Below are 24,484 nucleotides of genomic sequence, written 5' to 3'. Positions count from 1 at the left end.
GATAAACTCGCTATGAAACTGGGAAGGTTTCCAACCCTACCAGCAGACGAACTGCTGTCAAGTTTTTGTAGGCATTGCAGCAAAGGAGGATCATGAGGTTGCTTTTTGGATGTTTGCTTATCTCCACTGGGGAAATGGAAATGGGGAAATATAGCACAAAAAGAGCAAAAAATGGCATCCAGGTCAGAGAAGAAGTCTGTGGAACAGCTAGGAATTGAATCCTGATCTCCTGATTTTAGGGTTGCCAACTTTCTACTGGCACAAAATCAAAAACCCTAGCCCTGCCTGTTCCCAAGGCCCCACCCTACCCCTTCCCTGAGGCCCTGTCCCCTTCACTACATTCCCTCTCCCTTGGTGGCTCGCTCTCCCCCACCCTAACTCACTTTCACTGGGATGGGACAGGGGATTTGAGTGCAGGAGGGGGTGAGGGCTCTAAATGGGGGTGTGGGATCTGGGATGGAGCCAGAAATGAGGGGTACTGGGTGTCTGAGGGGGACTCTGGGTTGGGGCAGGTAGTTGGAGTGCAGAAGGGAGTGAGCGCTCCAGCTGGGGTTGCGGGCTCAGGATGATGGGTTTGGGGTGGAGGAAGGGGCTCCAGGCTGGGGACTGGGGCACAGGGATTTGGAATGTGGAAAGGGGCTGCGGGTTGAGGCAGGGAGTTGTGGTGTGGGAGGGGTGAGGGCTCTGGGTTTGGGGGGGCTGGGGCAGGGAGTTGGGGCGCGGACTTACTTTGGGTGGCTCCAGGTCAGCGGCACAGCAGGGCTAAGGCAGGCTCCCTGCCTGTCCTGGCTTCATGCTGTGCCCCAGAAGCAGCCAGCAGGTCCATCTCCTAGGCAGGGAGTGGGGGCAGGAGGCTCCATGGCGCACTCCGCTCTCACCTGCAAGCACCGCCCCCCCAGCTCCCATTAGCCAGGAACCGGCCAATAGGAGTGTGGAGCTTGTGCTCAGGGCGGGGGCAGTGTGCTGAGCCCTGTGCCCCCCCACTAGGAGCCGGACCTGCTGGCTGCTTCCAGGGCACAGCACGGTGCCCCAGGACAGGTACGGACTAGCCTGCCTTAGCGCTGCAGCACAGCCAACTGGACCTTTAAAGCCCGGTTGGCAGTGCTAACCAGAGCCGCCAGGGTCCCTTTTCAGCCGGGTGTTCCTGATTTCCAGTCCAGTGCTTTAATCACAAGGCCATCCTTCCTTGGGCCTTTAGTTAATATTGGACCATATTTTTCAGTTGAAAGTTCTGCTTAAGGGTAAATGGCATGACATGGTTCACTGTAACTTACAATAATAAAAATCATTTTGCATTCATTGTCAAAAGACTTAGAGCTATTTCAGTAAGGTTATCTTTTTCCTGTTACAGATACCTTGGCCACTACTAACTAGGAAGCTGTGAGAGTTACCTATACATCATCTTCTTTTTACCAAATATCTGTAACGGGGTCAAACTAAACTAGCATTACAGAATCAAATTTAGGGTGCTATTCAGGCACTTAATATATTTGATCAATTTCATTGCAAATTGGAGTACATTGAAAATTTCAGATTTAGGAAAAAAAAGGAATTACTGAATTATCCTTAAAGAATGTTGGAGAGAAAGTTTCTCAATTGCTGATTCAGGAAGAAAATGCTACAGCTTTGACTAGTGTTCTTATGAAAGATAATTATTTTATTCATCATAAAATTGATGTCCTCAAGAAGGTAGCTAAGATTAGTAATACCAGAAGCCTTCATTCCCCTGAATTATTTAATGACATGGATTTGGGTTAGTCTACATTTTTTATTTTTACATTCTTACCACTACTGAAAAGTTTAATCTGTCCTTTCAAATCTAAAACTTTTGTAGGATCCCTTTACATTCTTTTTCCAGATTTTTGATCTAATTCTGCTGCGACAAGAGGACTTTTTGAATCTTCAGAACAGGATTATTTTTATTTCTTGGAAATCTGGTGAAATATTTGCCATAATAATAAGAGACTACACAATTTGCCAAACAGAATCTAGGTCTACTGATGTTTGGAGATAATCGTAGTTCATTTTACATGCTGAATGTTTGTTTCTGGGATATTCTGCAACTGCAATCTTCTCTGCCAAGCTTTTTGTAATTAAGGATGATAACAATACATTATTGTTATGATGCTAGGGAAAGCAGAAACCATTGCATCAAACTAATACTTGGTAAAAAAAAACTATATCACCAGGGTGTGGGAGGAAATCTTGGCCCTATTGAAGTCAATGGGAACTTTGGTATTGATTTCAGTGGAGACAGTATTTTACCCCACCTCTCTCTCTATCCACTTCTCTTTTTTTTTATCTTCCTTGTCTATTTTTTTTCTTCCTTTTCTGCTCCTTCCCACCTCCCAATCTCTTCCCATTATTAACCTTCAGGTACCCACTTAAATAGTTTATCTTAATCAAGTATGAATGGAGAAAAGATAGTATGAGGCATAATCATCTTGTCTATTGCATTAACATACTTTATCTTTTGTATGCTATTTTTTATCCTTCTAGTATGTTGAATTTTATTTGCCTGAAAATTGCTACATGCACTCTACACATTACAACCTGATTCTGATCTTGGTTACACCAGTGAAAATGAATAATAATTTCATTGAATATTCCATGGTAAAACTTTCTCTGCAGGGCCCCCTTTGTGGTTGTGAACTTCCTTTAAGATGGCAACTTCACCCTGGCAATTGGAGTCCTTGATAGTGAGAAGGGAGCAGGGGACTCATATAGGCTGTGCATGATACCTGAGAATCAGAGGCAGTGCAGAAGTACAGGGTCTCTGCATGTACGATGGCTCTTGTCTGCTGTGAATCCCAGGGGTAGAGACAATGCACAATGTTTGTGGCCTGGAACCACAGTCTGTTCTGAAGGGCCTGTGAGGTTTTTTGTCTGGCCCTGCAGTTTTCCTGGGGTAATCAAGCCTATTGCTCTCATTTACTCTGGTGGATATCCAAATTAGCTCATTTAAATTCAGTGGGAGTTACTCATGATATCCACTGGGAAACGAGATCTGAATCTATCCACCTGTGGAGACATTTCCCCATTCTATTAACTGCTAAGGCTCTAAGGTGAGATTGCGTGCCACACCTCCAGGGGGCATCACACACCCAAGTAGAGTGCAGTGGGAGAGGGCATAAAGGTAGCTGTAAAGCATCTTTGTATTCTCAGGATTCTGGAACTGCTGGAGACTGATGTGGTCCCAACACAACTTAGAGCAGTGATGGCAACTTTATTTACCAACTCTAAAAGGGGACACAAATAAGCACTGCAAAATGATACACCTTGGAAGGAGGTTAATGTAGCTCTACTGATATTTGGAAATACCTTGCCAGCTAATTAGCCATTCCCTTATACAATCATCACTGCAGTCAGGACATTGTGGGAAATAGTGTTTGCCTAAAGCACCATTAATTTTTAAGTATTGTTTCAAATATAAAATATTGCTATTTATTTTTAAAGACCGTTTTACACAACTAAGGAAAAATACACAGGGCAAAGAAAGAAAAAGAAAAAAATACACCCAAACCAAAGTAACTGCAACCATTAACGTCAAATATTCATGATAGGAGTCATAAAGCACTGAAGCAAAGACTTCGTAGGTGCCGGCAGTACCTGCAATGAAGACAAAGTATGCAGGAACTATTACTAAAATCAATTCAAAGCAAACACCAAAGCAAACATACAATGCTACTTTTGTTTATATTCTCCGTGTCACCTTCTGCCCCTTCATTTCCTTTTATAGTTATTTGGGTGTAATGTTTAATAAAGATCATTATAAGTTTTATTGTGATTAGATGCCACCTCCATCAGTCCAACTGCTATTACTTCAGTTTATAGCCTTACCTGATATATTCTAGGATAACTCTGCTAGCGGGTGACATTCTGTACAAATTCCACTGTCTCTGTTGGAGGTGTGATATAAAGAAAGTCTGAGGATCCCATGGAGATTATAAATAAGTAATGATCAACCTGTCCTTGTTCTGCATGTGCAACATGACATTTGAATTTTCTTGCACCCACATGTTGCAGGTGCAAATATCTGATTAAAATTCTAACACTTGAGCAACATTATTGCAAAGTCTAACACCTGAATCCATGGGGTTTGGAGCTGTATGGTCTGATACGTGTACATCTGGAGATGTTACATTCTTTAAATGACATGCATAAGAGATTTTGAGTAGGTTTTTACACCTACAAAGTATGTGTGTAAATATTTCTTGGGATCAGTTATAGATTCTAACATAAGGCCAATGAAAATGCACTGTAAGAGGACCAAGAGATGAGGGTGTCTAGGTGAAAGGAAAAGTGACAGGGTGTCCAAGGCAAAGGGATGGAATTAAATTAACAGTTAACATACACATAGAAGAAATCTGGTACCTAAATTGTTTTTCTCCGGTGCTTTGGGATATAGCTGAGTTTTGTACAATTTTTTAAGGGTTAAAATGGATCAATATTGGAGAGACATCTAACCATTTGTGGTGGCTGTTGTCACAGGTCTTGACAGGTTGTGGCAATGTTGCATGGCATGGTTGCAGGACACAGCAAGGGGAAGAGAATAAGGAAATAAAATAAATATATCTGAAAGGAGTTTCAGTTGTCCAGAAGGCTGAAAGTCAGAGAAACAAATTATATCTGTGTGCTCCATAATTCTTATGTCAATAATGGAACAGTAGTTCTAGGTGGATAAGTAGAGAGCTCAAGCTTCAGCAGGAGACTGATTGTTTTCCTTCTACCAATGTACAACGGTAGGCAGGTACTGCAAGAATCCTGAAATTGAGGCATGGGGGTTTTAACTGCCATTCCATGGCGGCCCTCCCAAATATGCAAGATGGTACAGGAGGAGCAGATGCCCCAGAAAGTGAAGCAGGTGACTTCTGGGCTCTAGCTGAATGCTATGGGGAGAGAAAGAGGTCAGGTCACCAGGTGCCATCCCAAAAACAAGGGGACCCTGCAGAGGTGAGATCTGGTCTCAACTGTAAAGGTACTAAGTAGCCCATCTGAAATGTACCCTGAGAAATCATACATTCCAGGACAATAGTCCACAGCACCCTATCCCTTTATTTCTGTCAATAAATAATACTGAGTTTGTTAGCAGCTTTTGTTTTCTAGATGTGAAAAGAAATGGCTGAGAACCAGAAGTTTGTGGGTTGATATATGTATTTATCTGATGTCATCAAGTATCTAAGGATCCATGCATAACAGAATAGTTGCCCAGGGTGGCATTTTCAAAAGTGCTCAGTGTTAGCTTAACCCTACTCCCATTGACATCTCTGATTAAACTCTCCATGGCCTTCTGTGGGCCCAGGGTTAGACAAATGCTGGGCACTCATGAAAATCCCCCCTCAGTGTTTTAAACAGATGCATGAGTATGACTTAACATTTTCTTTTATTACAGCCCTTTCTTCTGTCCTGTGTCCCTATGCTCCCTCTGTGGATTGAACAGATCCTTGCTTGGCAGGAGATAGATGCCACTCTCTGGCATACATATGTACTTTTCCAACAGCAGCATCTGGATGTGTGGCTGGATTCCATTTCTCCATTTGCTTGTGGCTATACAATGGGCTCTGGAGATGTTTCACAATTAGTCAGCTGTAAGGTCTTGCTTGCTGCTTTGTTGCCCAGGCAACCACTTTCTCTTACTTTTCTTTTATTCCTATCTTCTTTATTTTATAGATAAGAACTTTGTCCCTAAAATATTCCTCACAGGAAGTATCTGAGAGGTCATTCTGTGGTGGGATAGCATCACGCATGGTACCAGAAGTTAAGATTGTGTCCTGCTATTGCTATTAATTTCCTGTTACTTAAAATTTAGCAGTAAAAGAAAAAAAATCAAGATGAATCTTTGCGTACAAGGTCTCTTCCTGGGAGTTACTATCTGCATAAAGAAATTAAGTATAAGAGAGCCAGAATCCCTATACTGATTTCATGAGCCTTAGAGAGACAGTTTTGCACATGATTGCTTATGCTTGCTCTGTGAAGTTTCTATTAGCATATATGTATATTGCTCTACATACAGGTCCCTCCTTCTTCCTGTGATTTCACCTCTGTGGTAGCTGTTATGCACCAATTATTCTGTCTGTAAGCTGGAATTTCTTTTCCTTTGGAATGGCTTTTATTTTGGCTAGACTGCGGATGGTCAGGTGAGAGGAGATTTTGAATAGGGGTGCACTGACACAAAAACACACCTTTTGGGGCTAACTACAGCCTCTTTCAGAAGCGATGGCACTAATACTGTAATGCTGTCTCTTTGATCCACAATGCTGGCCACACCACCCATCTCTACTAACATACTTAATGAGCCCATTTTTTTAAACAAAGCATTTGTCATCTAACCAGCTCTTAAAGATGATACAAACAAGGTTGTGTACTCATTCTATTTCCAATTAAGCAGTAGGGGGACACAATTACAAGCTGTAGGAAAGGAAAAGATTGTTTAATAAACCAACAGTGGTATTAAGGGTCATTGCCTTGGTATGCAAACTTTAAAAGTATGAGTCATTAAGGCATACTCTTTCAAATTATGTAACAATTACTTATTGTTGTCTGCAGTTGTGTCAGCATGACTGAAATTCAGACCATACATCACAGTAGAAGCCATTTCTCATAAAAGCCATAAGAAATGTGAAGAACATCAGATATATTTATAGTATATATATTCATAGATTCATAGAGTTTAAGATCAGAAGGGACCATTAGATTGTCTAGTCTGACCTTCTGTGTATCACAGATCATTAAATTTCACCCACTTACTCCAATAACTTACATTTGACTGAAGCATAAATTGTTTTTGGGTAAAGCAAATCTTCCAGAAAGGCATTCAGTCTTGATCTGAAGACACCAAGAGATGAAGAATCCACCACTTCCCTTGGTAGTTTGTTCCAGTGGTTAATCACACTCACGGTAACTAAAAATAAATAAATAAAATCTGCCTTATTTCCAATTAGAATTTGTCTGGCTTTTGCTTCCACACATTGACTCTTGAAATGCTGTTCCCCACTGGATTCAACAGGCCATTTTAGCACCTTGTATTTTCTCCCTGTATAATGTACTTATACACTGTAATCATAGATTTTTCCTTCTATGCCAAGATTTATTAAAAATTAGCATTAGCAAGCCAGAGATCTCTTCAACCAGCTCTTTTAGGACTCTTGAGTGAATGTGAGATGATTTAAAAAAAAAAAAACGTTTATCCCTAGCAGATGTTGTTTAACATCCTCCTTAGTTACAAATAGACTGGGAAAGTACTTCATTATCCCTTATTATTATTAGACTATATCATCCTTCTTTCCAAATACAGAACTGAACTTGCCTGCTTTTTCTGAATGATTAGTAACAATTTTACCATGTAATGGTAATGGGCCTATACCATTGCTAGGATTCTTTTATTCTGAATATACATTCACAGAATCATAGAATCATAGAATATCAGGGTTGGAGGGGACCTCAGGAGGTCATCTAGTCCAACCCCCTGCTCATTAAAAATCTCCTCTCTTTTGTCCTTAGTCCTGCCAGCCATGGATTTTTTCCCTGATGTCCTTAGCTTCCTTTATCAATTTTCGATACTTCATATCTTCTAATTTATATTGATTTCTATTTATTCCCCCATCTGTTATGTATTGCTCTTTTATTTCTAATTGCTGTCTTTATTTTGGCACTAAGCCAGGATGGTTTTCTAGCCAAAGTAGTAGGTGTTCTCTCTCTCTGCGAATAAAAGGTGCCAGACTGACAACATCTAAAGATCACAGTAACCTGTTTTTTCCCCCATGGAACAGTTATAAAGCATGCATTATTGCAATGTAAGAGTCACTCCTGGTGTTTCTCCAATGTGTCTCAAGAAGCAGTCTCCCTGGGGACGATAGGTGCATTCATATCTGTGCCCATTACATCTTTGGTCTCTGACGAGACTGCTAACATGGGTGTCAAATAACGACAACTGTGACAGTGTTTTTGTGATGTTGACACCTTAGCATCAGTAAGTGGTGTGAGACCATCAACTCATTTTACGTAGGCCATCAAATAGCTGTCAGAGTAGTAGAATTGTTAATAATATGCATACAGAGGAGAGACAGTAATGAGACTTCACATGAGAGTCAGTGCCTATACCTGCCTAGAAATTGCTAGATCATTAAATTTCCTTCTTTCCAGTGTCACATGCCTTTTGGACAGAAGTTAATTAATGCTGGTTCTAACTTGTCTTTACTCTCATATTAAGAAGTTGAACTTTTCCAGTGAAAATTAGGGATGAAATAATCAATCTCTTATAAGAATGAAATGATTAATTAATTAACCTTGAAGAAAATAATTCATTTTCACTTTAAAGAAGCACTGTATTGATGGATATTATAAAGGCAACATACATGGTGATAGCTGTAATTAAACAATGTTGATTCTACTTGCAAATTTATCTTTTCCTCCCCCCAATTTTTGTTCTTTTAGTTAATTCCTCAAAGATCATTTAATTTAATTTAATTAAAAGCTGAGAAAAGCATCTAATGGAGAACTGGTAGGGTAGTGGGGCTGTTCCCTCTGCTCTGAAATAAGATTGTGGTACAATTGTCCTCTGGTTTCTTCTACTCCCACAAAAAGAAGAGAAAAGCTGTGGTTTATAAATCATAAGCCCCAGCTTTGTTACAATATTGTATGGAAATATAGAAAATCTATACATAACTGTAAGTCATCAGAATAACATAAGAGAATTGGGGACAGCTCTCCACCTGGTGTAAATCAGCATAGATCCACTGACTTCAGCAGAGCTACACCATTTTACACCTAATGAAGATCTAACACAACAACCAGTATAGTCGATAACTTTGAAACTCAAAAGGAAAGCGGGAGAGCTGTTGCATTTTCTTTTGCACTACCAATCTGTTCCTCTGCCTTATATATTTAACTGACACAAGGCAAAATGATATTTCCTTTAAAATAAAGGTAGGCAACTGTGTTTCTCCTGAATTTTCATCTTTGTCAACAATCTCAGCATAGAAGTTCAATATGGCCTCGTCATGGAGAAACATCTCTCCTCTCTCCCGCCTCTCTGAAATGGTTGCCTCCAGTTCAGGATTGATGCACTAAGCTTTGCTGCCACACATTTTATAACTATGCTGTGCTTTGAAAGGCGTTTACAAATAAGGAAATAAAAGGTAGGCCGTGCTCTTCATAGAAGAGTGCTATAAACTCTGCCATACTTCTATCAGCGTGTAATAGGCTTCTTTAGAAATTGTTCTAAAACTCCACAAAACAGAATGGAGCATGATAACCTTTCAATGGATTTTTGAACCATCCTATACCGAAGAAATACAAAGTACTTTATATTAGATGATTTTAGAAGTATCATTGTTCAATATATGTACTATAGAAATTAGTCCAATATGAGGTTTTTGTTTTTACCTCTGTCTGGTTACAGATGACATTATTACATCTAAAAATGAAAATTATTTTTATCAGAGATTTTGCTCACAATATCGCCAATGTAGTTCCAGTATTTTAGATCTAGCCAGTTACTTAAATGTTATAACAACTTTAGTCATAATTTCAAGGACAGAAAAATCCTGGATGAGTTGCAGCTGACCAACAATTTAAGAAAAATATCAGTAAAAGCAAAGAGGTTACAAGTCATTGGATCTCTACTTATAATATGCTTGAGCAATTCCTGGAATTGCTGTGATGCTCAATATGTATGCAATTACCATAGATGGTGAAGGGAGAGGCTGCCCTTCATATATTTTAATCCTGAAGCATTTTGGATTGCCCTTCTGCAGCTTTTTTTTTTTTTTTTTTTTTGCAGGGAGGTGAAAATATTCGATAAATTAGTTTCAAGCATTTCAAAGCATGGTTCTACTGCATAACAGATGTCCACATTTTTGCTTGGATCAAATAAGTTCCATTTTGAAAGCAAAACTGAGAACAACAGAAAACAGTATGGTTTTCAAGCTTTATGTTTAAATGCCACATAACATAAAATATTAAACAGATACGATTGTTGGTAAGACTCATTGATCTACCATTTAAAGGGCACATAGAAACTATAGAGATAGGTAGTAATAAATCATGAAAGGTAAACACTTCTGATTTGGAGAGACTTTTATATATAAGTTGTCTAGATGATACATGTCAGATTGTTCATTATTTCTGAGTATGCAGACAATCTCTGAGTATTTGTAAAAATGTTTGAAGCAAACTTTTTCCAGATTTTAGCATGAACATTTATTCATTTTTAAATTTGTATTGTGAAGTGTGTTATTTCCTTGTTGGCTATTTTTAAAATATCATTCATTGAATTGGGAAGCAAAATCAACATAATATGACTAAAATGACTGACCAATGACTCAAATAGACAAAAAACAAACAACTCACAATAATCATTTGCCTGAAAATTATTCATCAGAAGTATTTGTCAGATATTTGTGTGACAGTATATTGTACCTTAAGGACTCAGGAATGTAAGGAGTGTGGCCACATGAAAATCCTGGGGAGGCTTGATTAAAAGACATCAGAAGCAGCTTGGGGCATGTTAGCCTCCCTGAAGCCCAGCCTGGAACATTTATCTGACAGAGGAAGTTAGTTGCTAGGGGACTTCTGGGATTGGCTGAGCAGCTCAGTCTATTTAATCTCCATATACCAGGCAGATCCTCCGGGAGCAGCTCAGTATGACTGGTTCAAGGGAGGTCCGCTTCTGATCAGGGGAACACTACAAACTTCATTAAAACTCCACTTTGTTTTAGAGGCTGTGTTTGGTTACACACTGTTCAGCTCACCATTCGTAAAGAAGAGTTCAGAAACTTCAGTTCACTCTTCAGGAGAAAAAGATTCAGGATCTGTGTTTTGTTTTGTTTTTTACCCTGACTAAACAGGTAAAGTTTGCTTAGAAGACAGAAGAAATTCTGAATGTTGTATTATGATTTGTAGCCTGACTATGATCTCAGGGCCTACACCTTAAGAGACAGAGATTCCATTTAGCTAGGGAGACTAATATGGTCTGGGGAAATCGACAGAGGGCATTTTGAAGCACAGAATCAGACTGCTCTTTGTTCAGAGCAAAGATTGATGCTCCAACGTGCAGGGTGAGTGAGTATTACCTACCCTCTTCTCTTTGGTACTGAATGACAGAGCCAGTGGTGGGAAATGTCATGTCACAGAGAAATATATTCATAGAAATCAGGTTTGGTTCACAAGTAATTTCCTAACCAAAAAAAAAGTTACTGGAATAATCAACATTGGACCAGCTCATCAGATGGTGTCAATCAGTGTAGCTCCATTTCCTCCTGTGGAGTTATGCACATTTCCACCAGCTAAGGAATCCGGTCTACTTCTCCAAACACAAAGTTCAATTAGATCTTGCTAAAACTCACACTTGTAGGAGGTTTGGATAGCAATAACGGGAAAGGTGTCCCAGGCACAAAGCTATCCAAAATTATGCCACGATACGGATCCTGCATTGCTTACAAACTCTAGTGAAGTCAATGAGAATTCTGTGTGCACAAGGAATATAAGAGCAATCCTATAACCACTTATCAAGATAAATATCATGCTATAAAAAGAAGCAATAATTATAATCAGCACTAGCATAAAAAAAATCAAAAATAGATGTATAGAAAGTGTACAGATTTCAAATTACCCTATTTCAAAGGATGGAAAGGAGTAATATTTAGATACGTATTTTGAAGTATTCAGCACTTTAGAATTTTGTTGGGTTTTTTTTTTTACACAAAAATGCTGCATCACAGCAAAGCTATCGGTGCAAAAAAAGAGCCTTTGATTTATTGGATAATGCAAAGGTGGTTCTAGCTGGTTTAACAAGCTTAACAAGCTGTACCAGGCCAGTTCACCATTAAATATTTTCCTGGAAGTTAGTGCTGTATGTGTAATTTGCTAATGATATTTTATTTAATCTACCATAGAAAAATTAAATAAATATTTACTGCATAGGGAATAGTTGATTTTTCTACATAAATTCAGTTGACTTATAATATATTGAAACCACTGCTTGCACATATATCACACATATGTGTATTTAACATCCCATGGAAACTAGGATGGTCAACACTGTTTAAAAATCTGAACATTAATGATACATCCTTAGTTCCATAAGGGAAAAGTAGTAAACCAAAACTCCAATTGAAATGAATGGGGCATTCCATAGAAATCAGTTATATCATGAATACTGGCTGGCTGTTTATTTCTTTCCCAGGATTTCTTTCTGGTAATTTTCAATGAGAGTCATAGATTTCGCAACCAAAAGGGACTCTTGTGATCATCTAGTCTGATTTCCTGTATAACAGAGATGACGCTAGGTGATTGTAAAATACCATGAAGATTCTTAAACAGAGTGCAGGCATAATGCTCTTTTCTCATAGGCATAACCAACAAGTTCTCCCTGGACTCAATTCAGGAAAGCACTGAAGCATATGTTTAACTTCAGGCATGTTCTAAGCTCCATCAGACAGCCAAACAAGAATTGAGTTGCCTAAAATTAAGCATGTGCTTAAGTGCTCTGCAGAACAGAAATGGATTGTTGAATCATGGCCCCTATGAGAAACTCCCACTGAGACTCTTTAGATGAAGTCTGTGTGTGGAGGTCTTGGAGGATCAAGACCATAATTATAGTCCATCATTTTACTACTAATGCATGATGTGGTAGTTGAAAATTTGCATGCTTTATTTGAATCCTGATGGATTCATTTTACAGCATCATTAAAACCTTCCAGGTTTGACCAGGCACTTTTAAAAATTTTCTGTAGTGGAAATGGAATTCTGCAGGCCCAAAGGATTCTAAGCATCTATACCACCAGTTTTTGAGCAATGCACAAACAGTCAACACCAAATATCGTAGGGAAAAAAAGATCCATATTATGGATTAAAGCAGATCATGAGATAGTGGATTTCTGCCTGAAAGAAGGAACTTGCTGTCTCTGGAGGTGGAGTGGTGGGAAGATGAGATCTTAAGTTTCTTGAATAGGAATCATAGAATATCAGGGTTGGGAGGGACCTCAGGAGGTCATCTAGTCCAACCCCCCCCAAGCAGGACCAGTCCCCAGTTTTTGCCCCAGATCCCTAAATGGCCCCCTCAAGGATTGAACTCACAACCCTGGGTTTAGCAGGCCAGTGCTCAAACCACTGAGCTATCCCTCTCCCCCATAAACGGGAGCCCAGCCTGCGCAGGCTCCCCTGGGATTCGAACCCAGGATCTCTTCCACTACACACACATTTATTCTTAATTGTAGGATATGTCTTAATTGGAAGAGATAAAGATGTAGGAGTTCACATCCGGAACTGCTGGACCATTCTGTTCTCAGTTACACTGGTATAAATATCCAGACTAACACTTGATTTCATAGGTACAACCTTGAATAGAGGGAGATGAAAAGTATAGTCTAGTAAGAGCAAGGGCAAGTATTGTACATTGGGCCAGATGCTGTCTGGCATTTGTCATGTGTACAAGATAGAGGGTGCAAGGAATTATCACAGAGATCTGAGTAGTTTTGTTGGTTTTAGAGGCGGGGTGGGCAGCATCACCCCACTGCCTTGCTGCCACTGATTGCGTAGATATTTTTGAGCGATGTTAGCAGGAAGCAGTCTCTTTGAGAATACAGTGGCTGTAACTGTGGTTGGTCCCCATGCAGTAAAGAAAAGTGAAGCAGAAGACTCCTGATATAGACAGCTATACCACCCCTCCGCCCCCCAAAAAAGTGTCGTGATTTTTCACACTTGCTATCCCCCTAGTGTCCAGCATCTGTTATGTTTTCCTCGTCTCAAGAGCATGGAATAAAATACTTTCCCCTGGCATATTTATCATGGCAAAGAAGAATCTACTTAGGGGCAAAGAAGAATCCGCTTAGTGAGGAAAGGCAGCTTTTACATATATGTCTCATAGTAACTTTAAACTGTTTAAGGTATTTCTATTTAGAATAATTCCTGAGGTGTGTCTATTTATCTCCTGCATTAAAATTCAAGAAGTTAGTTTAGCTTTTGGCTTGGCTTCAGGGCAAAGCAGTGTGGAAGACATGCTTCTCTGAGATAATTTGTTTCCTAATTGCCATTCGTTTGCTGAAATACAATTAAAGTTATTGCTCTAATATTAACATCAACATCTTGATTGCCGTATAGAAATATGAATATGTATTTTTCTTACTCTGCTCCAAGACATCTTTCACTAACTTTCTCTGAACATGTAACTCTTAATTAAAGAGAAATTTTAATTCATCCTCCAACAGTAATGCTTTTCTGGCAACTGATAGTCTATTGGAAGGTCACAGCTTACATCTGCGTCCAGTCTTGCATCACACATGCTCATTATAAAGGTGCCAGATGTTAATCTTCAATACCTGGGTTTTTTTAAACTGCATGAGCAAATAATTTGAGCTATGTGCAATTTCCAAACTGAAATCTGAAAGCAGGTGAAGCTCATCTACTCAGTACTTTAATTAAAAGCTGGAATAAGACAAACTGTTGTGTGAAAGAATTGACTACAGACCTAATCCAAAGCCTGCTAAATGTGATGGGAATTCAATGGGTTTTGGATCAGACCCTAGAATGAGAATGGCATTATAAAGGTTACTGAAAAATAGTGAATAAATGTCACTTAGCTATATAACTATTTCTAGTAGCTTTGATTGTGCATCAATCAGTTATCCAATCTAAAGGCAAAACAAAATTATCACATGAAAACAGGGATGGGAATTCTTTTTAAAACTTTCTTTTTAAACTGTTTACTCCTATTTTCCCCTTAGCACTCTCTCGTTAAAACATTGCACTGCACACAATTCTTTCAATGAGCAAAAGCACGGGAAAGTTACATGGTTTCATGAAAGAACAAGCCACTTGGGACAGCACCAATCAGAGGTACAATAAAGTAGCACTTCAATTTTGTGAGGAAAGTGTTCTTTTATCTCAAAGAGATCCTTTTAAAATCTTTTTTTCTCATTCAGTAATTTTCTTTTTATGATACAAAAAGTATTTCCCACACCTCATATTATTTTCTGAGCACATATGAATGTCGCTCTGAGTTACATATGAGATTATTTTTTTGAATATGATACAAAAGGTAAAATTCAATCTTCATTTTGAAAAATAGCAATTAAATTGACTTTTATGCTCAAGTGAGTTGTTTTCTGTAAAATGGATTCAGTGCATAATACCTATCAGAAATTAATTTGTAATTTATGTAATGTTTTGGGTAATTGTTCTACATTATAAAGCAATAGATTTTAAAAGTAGAGTAGCAACCTTTATTGATTTTAAACAGATCCCAGGTTGCACTCATCAAAAGTTTGTTTATATATGTATTTTGTTTCCTCATGGGGAGCATAACAATTATCTACTGTTTCTTGTCATAATTTTTGAAAACTGCTGAAGTCTACACTTTCCAGCTATTTGTTAGCACAAGTAAAATTCACAGATTACCTTTTTTATGTAATGATAAAGGGGCAGCTGACATTTTAGCCCTGATCATTCATATTTTCTTCTGTCTTTGGGCACATTGTTATGAAGGTTCCCTGATGGATAAATTGTGCTTCTCACTGACATGTGGAGAACTGCCATAAATGACCTTAGCTAGCCAATATCAGGAGTGTCATTCATGTCAGAACTGAAGATAATTATATGGCTGTGAATGGACAACACTTTATAGCTGCAAATGTGAGTAGCCTACAAAAGACAGAGAAGAAAAAAAAATCTATAAATGCCTTGGAGAAAAGAAAGACGATCGAAAAGAACAGATTAATTGAATTGGCTGCATTAAATGTGTGTTTTGTAAGGGAGACTGAATGAGAAGCTTTATATTTATGTAGGGCCAATTTCTTGTTTCACAAGCAATGTGCAGTGTGTTTGTGCAATGTGCCCTCTTTTTTAATTTCAGGAGTGACCAGATTGTACCAGATTACTTGTGTAAATTATGTTCCCCCCCACCCATATTCTCTGCTGGCAAATTATACGTTCTCACTGGCCTAATGTACTCTCTGGAGGATACTGGCATGCCGGTGGGTCTGCAGATTTGCTGGGTGTCAGTACTAGCCCAATAAATTCACAGGCTATTTCACTTTTTGGTGAAAATCGGCTGCATACAGCAGATCAGAATCAGTCTATGAACACCATGCTATCTCAGAGCGCAAAGCTGACAAGACGTGTTCTCTTAGCTCACCACACTAACAGACTCATTACTTCTGCTGAGTGATTTGAAAACTGATCTTTTCTGCTCAGTCTTACACAAAAAGCTATCTGAGCAACAGAATATAGATGGTGGTATATTTATATATTGAGCAGTTTACACCCTACTACACTTGCAGGGGCAGCTCTGTATGTGGAGAAACAGCAGGCAGTGGTGCTGTAGAGTTCTGCCATGGGAAAGCAACTGCATATATGACTCCATAGGAGATCTGCCAGTGGTAGGTACCATGGAATCTATTGAGTTGACATGTAGCTTAGCTGTTCTGATCCTGCCCTTTCTAGGCTCAAGTCTTTCCATGAATTTCTAGTGGTGTTTTTATTTGAAAACAGATTTGGGATCTGCCAGTTTGGGATCTGCCCCAGAACCAAAAGTGTAGGGATGAGCTTGGTTCTAAGGATTCTGAGCCCTCCTAAGGTTTGCATTTAAGTTTAGTGCCCCAGCAAGTGTCACCAGTAGACCTCGTGGTGTACCTTTAAAAAATGAGGCCGGATTCTCAACAAGTATAAATCAACACAGCATCATTGGCTTCAAAAGACCTATGCCAATTAACACCTCCTGGCTTCATGAGCCAGGTCCTCCGTAACATTTTTCAGCAGAAAATACCTAGCCGTCTTTTTGCTGTGATAAAACAAATACTCTCAAGAACACTGCAACTCCATTTCCCAAATATCATTGTGACATTCAAGGTTCTCATTTGAGATTCAATGCGATAAAATCTATGACATTTATTTAGCAGTCAGGATTCAGGTCTTAACAAACTGCTAATAACCACAGTGCTGTATTCAGGGGCAGTCTGGCTCTCGGCTGTTTCATGGAACCAACGTTTCCTATTGCTTCACTGTCTCCTGTTTTGAATTACATAAAGTGCCTTTTTAGTCCATAGATGCTGGATAAAAGCAAACTTGCCTCATTGATTTCAATGAGCAGTTCCAAGGTCAAATGTTATTCATCTGTAAAATTATCTATTAATTTTTTTTTACTAGGGGAAACCAACTGAGCATTGAAGGACAAGATAATAATCCATTTACGGAATGCATTTTGTTTGTACAGAACAGTGTAATAACGGGGATGTACTTGGCTTCTCAACTTTTATTTCTAGTATTAGGAATCTCAGGGTGATCACTAGCTTATGAAAAACAATATATAGCTATACAAAATGTATCTTTTTAATGCCCCCTTTCAAAATATGAAGGATGCCATGATTTCTGTTCACAGAATAACTGCTTAAAAATGCCCCAAAAATTTAAAAAAATAAAAAATCTGGATGTTAAAGAAGAAAAACATTTCACTGAAATTTCCACCCCCAAAAATGTGGTTTCCCCCCACCAAGAACCCCCCCCCCCCCCCCCCCCGAAAACAAGTGTTTTAAATGAGAGTGGTTTCTGGAAACTGATTTTTTGTGAGGAATTTTAATGAAAATACAATTATTTTTTTTTACAAAAATAATTAGCATTTTTCAAATTGTTCTAGTTTACAAGGAACTGGATGGGGAATTGGATTTTTGTTAAATAAATTGGTTTTTAGATTCCACTGTTTTATTTTAAAAAGGAAAATGTTGTGGAAAATGGCTTTTTTTGTGCAGAAATGTTTGAGGGTTTTTTTGGTTAAAAGTGCATTTTAATGAGAAAATTTCAACCAGTTCTACAAATAACATTATATTCCTGCATTCATATAGATTAAAATAATAAAACCTCTTGGGCAAAGCTTAACACACTGTGCCAGACTGTGAGCAGGTGTGTAAGTAAGTGGGGAGAAAGGGAGGAAGGGCCATTCCCCGTTTTCTCTCACAGATTCTGTAGGCCACAGCAATACTAAATTCTTCAAAAGGGTGATACAGAGAGTGGCCCCATAGCAACAAGCACAGTGTCCTTAGGTGATCCTATAACCGTACTCCATCCCTTTTCCCTAAACTCTGGGAGATATTATCCTTTGCCAGAGGAGCAAAATTCCTCTGGTAGATCCTGTGTACCTCCTTTTCTCCCACTAAGGGCTAATCTTCCCTAGAATATTACATCAAGTTAGAATATGACCTTAAGGAGTCTTGTTAACCTTTAAGAGTCCTTGTTAAGTGATGTTGACCACAACTTTACCGTCAGTGTAAACAGGGATAAATTGTATCTAATATAATCCAACTTTTACAATGTTGAGCATAACGTGATCCTGCCTGCAAAATCATGGGCAACCTCATGTTATTTTACGTAACTTGTTAAAGTCATGTTTTAACATGATCTCATTTCCTAGGGAAGGTAAGTTCATTGGCCTTCTTCAAATATAAACACCTACCCTTCCATTTCTTCCAGCTAGTATTATCTGGTATTTCTAGTTAGGTCTTAATAGTGCTACTGGTATTCTGCAAAGAGGTACCTGTGCACCCCGCCTGTTAACATTGTATTCAGGAGTTTTACATTTCAGGGTACCTCAAAGTACTTTCTTACTTAACAGTGATTTCTTACATTTGCAATAATTTTGTGAATTGGTGGATAGCTGACTGCAGTATGATACTCACCCTGTTTCAAAAAGCTCGCCATGTTAACAAGCAGTTACTAGCTAAACTGACAATTGTAAAAATGTTCCCGGATAAAGTGTAACAAATTTCATATCATTACACCAATATTTCCTGTGGGACTGTGAGAATGATGCAGATGTGTTATGGTAATAGGAGGTCTTTTATGATGCAGTAAAATAAATTGTATTTTTATAAGCTGTCTTTAATGTACAGTAGTACAAAACACTTTAGACACAGTCAATAGTAAACTGAAGATAAAAGGAATCTTTTAAGGCCAAGATTTCCAAAGAGCTCGTTAAGTGGCTAGTAGTTCTCAGAGAAGGACGTGGAGCGTAATGATCTAACAATATTGCCAAGATGAGAGAGTAACCACCAATTGTGGAGAGACATAGTGATGCTGTATGATTCTCATGTCCTGCGTTTCTGTGCTGTAATTTTTTTTCTTTAGAAATAACCAAATTTTTCACATTAGCCATAACACTAGTTCATTCTCTTTTTGCATGTTTGTGTCTACATGGGATTGATCCTGAGAGATGTTAAGCACCCTCAACTCCCACTGCTTTTAACAGGCATTGAGGCTACCCGCATCTCACAGCACTGTATTGCATGTAGGGTTGGGCCCTATATCTTCTTGAAAATATTGGTTTTAAGTGCTGTAAAACATTTTTTTTTAATTGTAGAAAAAATAGATATTTGATTATGCTCAGTACTTTCCTCACAAACAATTTAATATTGATTAGAATGTTACGTGCCATCACATTTTGATTATCTTCATGACTTTTGCATTTTTTTGTGATGACTTTTCTTAACTTTTACCCTGACAACTAAGCTAGATAGGTAGCCAAGAGATAAGAGCCTGATCATGTACTATTAGAGCCAGTGTCATTGACTTGTATTGGATTAGGATCTTGCCCTCCGATCAGAGCTAGGAAGTGGAGAGGGCAGATTCAAGGCCTCAGAATGGCAAGAAAGGCTGAAGGACTACAGTTTCCCATGTTTCTCCACAGCCTCAGAAGACTGGATTGAGCTCAGAGAAGATGAGAAGATGGCAGGCCATAGAGAGCTCCAAACACTAACGGAGCAGCTTTGGTTTAGATTCACTGATGAATAAGAAGTAGTTTGGAATGGAAAACAGTGGAATGGAATGGAAACAGAAAGGAATAGAAACAGTGGAATTCCAATAGAAACAGAAGTAGTTTTGTTTTTTTTACTTTTGGCTTCACTGTGCTGACTTCCCTGAAGTTGACAGTGTAGGGATTCAGAAAGACCATAAGAGAAAGCATTTCAAATACTAAGGCAAGAAATTAATAAACAGTGGTTACCACAAGTCTGGAAAAAAGATGAATGGTGATTTGGGGGCAATATTGCAGCAGTGGCAAACTGAAGGTATCCTGATGGGAAGTGTGGGAACAAAAGTTACATGCAGCAATTTTGAAATTCTATCATTTTTTGGTGCTTTTGAAATATAATCCATCCTATACTATGACATTGAATGAAAATTACAGTGGTGTTCATTGCTTTAGACAATTGTAGGAAGAAAATTTATTTATAAATATATTTTTTTCTTTATATTAGGCTGGAAACTGTGTTCTTTTTTGTTTGTTTTTATGCTCACTCTTTTGGGAGTTACTGGTTACTGTAAAAGTAATTCTGGAATTGGGCCTTATAACACAATATAATTGAATATCTACATTCACCCTGTCTATACAAAGTCCACTGTCATTATGTAATTTAGGTAGGGTGACCAGATGTCCCAATTTTATAGGGACAGTCCCGATATTTGGGAATTTTTCTTATATAGGCACCTATTACCTCCCACCCCGTCCCGATTTTTCACACTTTATATCTGGTTACCCTAAATTTAAGATGCTTTTATACATATATAATCTTAGGTACTTAAAAAGCATTCTTATTTAGATGATTCTGGCACAGTGAAGAAGTTCAATGGACTTTTAATAGAACTCTGCTAGGCTTCTAATTCAAATGAACACTATCTAATTATAATTTAAACACCTCCAAAGGCCTCAGAAAAAAAACATAGAATAACACTCTTCTTACAGGCAGTTCTCCTCATATATAGTTTGTATTCCTCTTCCTCATTGTTTAGTTTAATAATGACGATTTGGTGAAAATAGACTCTTTGGTGTTTAGGTGCTCATCATTTCCTGCTTCTTATTTGGGTCCTGAAGTTATCATTGGCTCTCTGACTATTGTGTCATCATCACTAGTGTTGCTGTGGCAGTGGTTCTGATGTCATGTCACAAAGAAAGTAATGGGTGATTTCAGATGAGGAATAAGCAGCAGAAGGTGACATCCCAACCAAGAAATATCCTATTTTATTGCAGAAGTTCAGAATAGGAAATCCCCTTCAATACATAATACATTTAGGTGCTCATGAAGCCTCAGAATGAGGTAATCAGCATGGGAGCTGCAGTAGTAGTTCTCATTAGAGCCTTTTCAATTACATTGTTGCTGAAGTGTTGAAAGAGAGGCAGAGACCTCTCCATTTGTGGATAGTGATATGTGTGCAAGGGTGGAGGGGTCAGATTCAAGTCCTCAGAATGGTAAGAAAGGTTGACAGACCACAGGTTCTCCCCTCTCTAGGAAGATTGCTTTAGGTAAAGGTCTACCCCAAGACCTAGAAGTGGTATATTTTATACGGTTCCTCACCAGAGTATAACCCGAAACGTGTTTTATACTGGGTGAATTGAAGGGGATGAAAACTTTGGTGGTTCCTCCTTCCGCTGATTTTGCTTGATGACACTTATGCCACAAATTGGAAAGGTAGTCTTTTTCATAGCCCTAGTGCAAACTCTGGGGTCTTGGATGGATTCCAATTGGGCTATATATTTTACCTTCCTAAAATACTCCTGTAGTACCTTTGCTTTCTGTCCAACAGTTGTTTAGTCTTGCTGGGGAATGATAACCACATTTCAGTAACAAGTCCAGCTCTTACATGTTCTTTCTCTTTTTGCCTTCTTGTAAATCTTTTCAAGTGCATTAGGCATTTGGATGAAGGGCTACTGTGTCTAATGATCAGTTATTATATTTACTATTATTATTTGAAGAAAGGAATGTTTATACAATTAAATCAATATGCCAGTAAAACCAAAGCCTAGCTAGTGCTCTAACGGTTGCAAAGATTTGGAATTGGATTTAATGAACACTCAGCAGGCTAGAAAATATGCTTTTATGTTCACTCAACACAAAAATATACAAGCGGAGAACAAAAGACAGACTTCTAGCCAACCTTATTAAATGAGAAGTGGTTATGGAATTATTTATTCCATCTAAACCAAATGCTGATTGTTAACTCTCATATGAAATAAATAAGGAATTCTCTCTGTGTGTCATGTTGAACTTTACATTTTGTATTTCTTAACACAGAGCCAGCTCAAACTGTATAATTTTGAGGGGAACTAGAAGTGTATGCCCTAACTTTGCACACGTAAAAAACCAGAGGATGTTAAAATAACAGGTTGGTGTGTCTTATGGATCACACACACACACGCCCCCGACAGACACACATCAATCCCTCCATAAACCAACTCTCTTTCTTCTCACTTACACCAGTGTATACCAGCAGTAATCTATTTGAAATTGAAGGAATTATACTTGTGTAAGAGGTGAATCCGACTTAGTGATTGCTGGAATTTAAAGACATTATTAGAAACACCCATCACATTCAGTGGAATATAGCGTAAGGCTCAACTCTATTGGGAATTAAACGTAAAGGACAAAAAAAAAACAACCCACCTCCCCACACTAAGATTAAAACACCTCTCTGGACTTTAATTTCTCTCTCCATAGTCCTCTAGGACCTTTAACCGGCCAGCTGTTCCTCTCACAGGCAAATATGACAGGCATGGATCTAATGCACAGTATGTCTTTGGGGATTTAACTTTCTGTGAAGCCTCAGAATGTGCAGGTGACTTTGGATGATGAGATTGGCCTAAAGCCCAGGAGGAGACCAGATGGGATACACAATACCAGTCTATGAAGGTAGATGCGGGGGTGGGCTAAGCAGAAGGAATAAAAGGATGGATGGAAGACAGGAAAAATTGCCCACTAGTTAGGACACAAGCCTGAGATTTGAGAGACCAGGCTCAAGTCCCTGCTGTGCCACAGAATTCCTGTGTGAATGTGGCCAAATCACTTGGTCTCCGTGCTTCATTTCACCCTCTGTAAAATTAGGATAATAGCACTGCCGTACCTCCGAGGGATCCTGTGACATTAAATACATTCAAATTATGAAATCCTCAGATATTATGATAATGGGAATGATATGTAGGTGAGGAAGTACTGTTGAAAGGAAGGCTAACGGGCCTGCCTGTTGATAGTGGTGCAGAAAAATAAGGATAGGACAAAACTGTATGGTTGCAAAACAGCACTGAGCTTTACCAACGTCCTTATTTACCCACATAAAAAAAAATATATATATTTTTCAATGAAAACCTGAAACATTTTTTTAAATGAAAACAAAAATGGTATTCACTGAAATTATTAACTGAAAATAAAAAAAAATCATTTTTCTGACATTTTTCAAAGCAAAGAGCAAGTCTAAAGGCACAATGAGATCTAGCTCTTTAAGTACTTATATGGCCATCATCGTCATTGTGTCTGAGCTGCTGCATCTTCCTAATATAACCCTCCATCCTGTCCTCCACCGTGTGGTGTCAGACATCACAACCAAAGTAAAAAGATTAAAATGTACGGGAACTGTATCCCTTTAAAGTCACTTATATATGCAGCACTATTATAAAGCAAAAAAACAAGGGACCTGCATTTCAGGTGATGCTCAGGTGCCATTGATCAGGCTGTTATTTATGGTATTTGTTAGTGCTAGTGGTAACTTTTCTAATGTACTACAGTAGTAGAAAGATTTCAAATTACAGTTATTTTACATGGCAGCTAATGAATACGTCTCCAGAAACCAGACCTAGGTACTGCTCACACAGTAAAAAGAAGACAGAGATACCACCACCACCACCACTCTCTCTTCCATTTAGCTAGAATCATAGGGATGTGGGAGAGATGCATGGGCTACTGTCACTGTCTGGCCCCACCAGAAGAAAGACAGGATGCAATGGCTATGGTTTAATTAGGCTGCAGCTTTATTCACTGTAACATATCTGGGAATATCTGGCAATAAATGGTATGGTGTAGGTCTTTATTAATTCCTTAAGTGTTTCCTCCTATTTGGGAGGGCTGCTGTCCCCCTTCCCCCTCCAAACCTGGTCACAGCCAGACCTTTGCTGGAATCCCACTGTCCTCCCCATATACGAGGATTAAGGAGGCTGACAAAGGAGTGGGGTTGAATCCCTGCTGCACTGGATGTTAATTGCTACAAAATCCCTTCACCAGCTTCCTTAGGGGACGTTTTCCTCTAAATTCTTTTCTAATTCATTTTATCCAATAACCGTATCCCTTCCATAAGAAGTATCTGCACAGATGACCTGCCACATTTTGTTAGTTACTAAGTTGCAACATGTTAACCTAACCTTCCTGCCCACCCTACTGGGCCCCCAACCTGCTGTGGGGAAGGTGACCCCCCACTCCCACCCCCCACACTCCACCGTGGGCAATCGGCAGTGAGGGCGGGGGGGAATTCTGAGCCCACACAAGGAAAAAGGACAAGTAGCATAATGCCCAGAGCGGAAAATGAAGAAACCCAAGAGTGAATCCATGGTTACCCAGCTACTTGACTTGGACCCACACACGGGTACTACTCACTTCAGGAAAAAAAAATATTGAACACCTTCCTCTTCCTATGTAGCTAGACTCTGAGGGATGGGAGAGAGCTGCATGTGGTACTGTAA

Source organism: Lepidochelys kempii, chromosome 12 (genome assembly GCF_965140285.1).
Source record: "Lepidochelys kempii isolate rLepKem1 chromosome 12, rLepKem1.hap1, whole genome shotgun sequence".
NCBI classification, from domain to species: domain Eukaryota; kingdom Metazoa; phylum Chordata; order Testudines; family Cheloniidae; genus Lepidochelys; species Lepidochelys kempii.
This window is presented reverse-complemented; position numbering follows the sequence as displayed.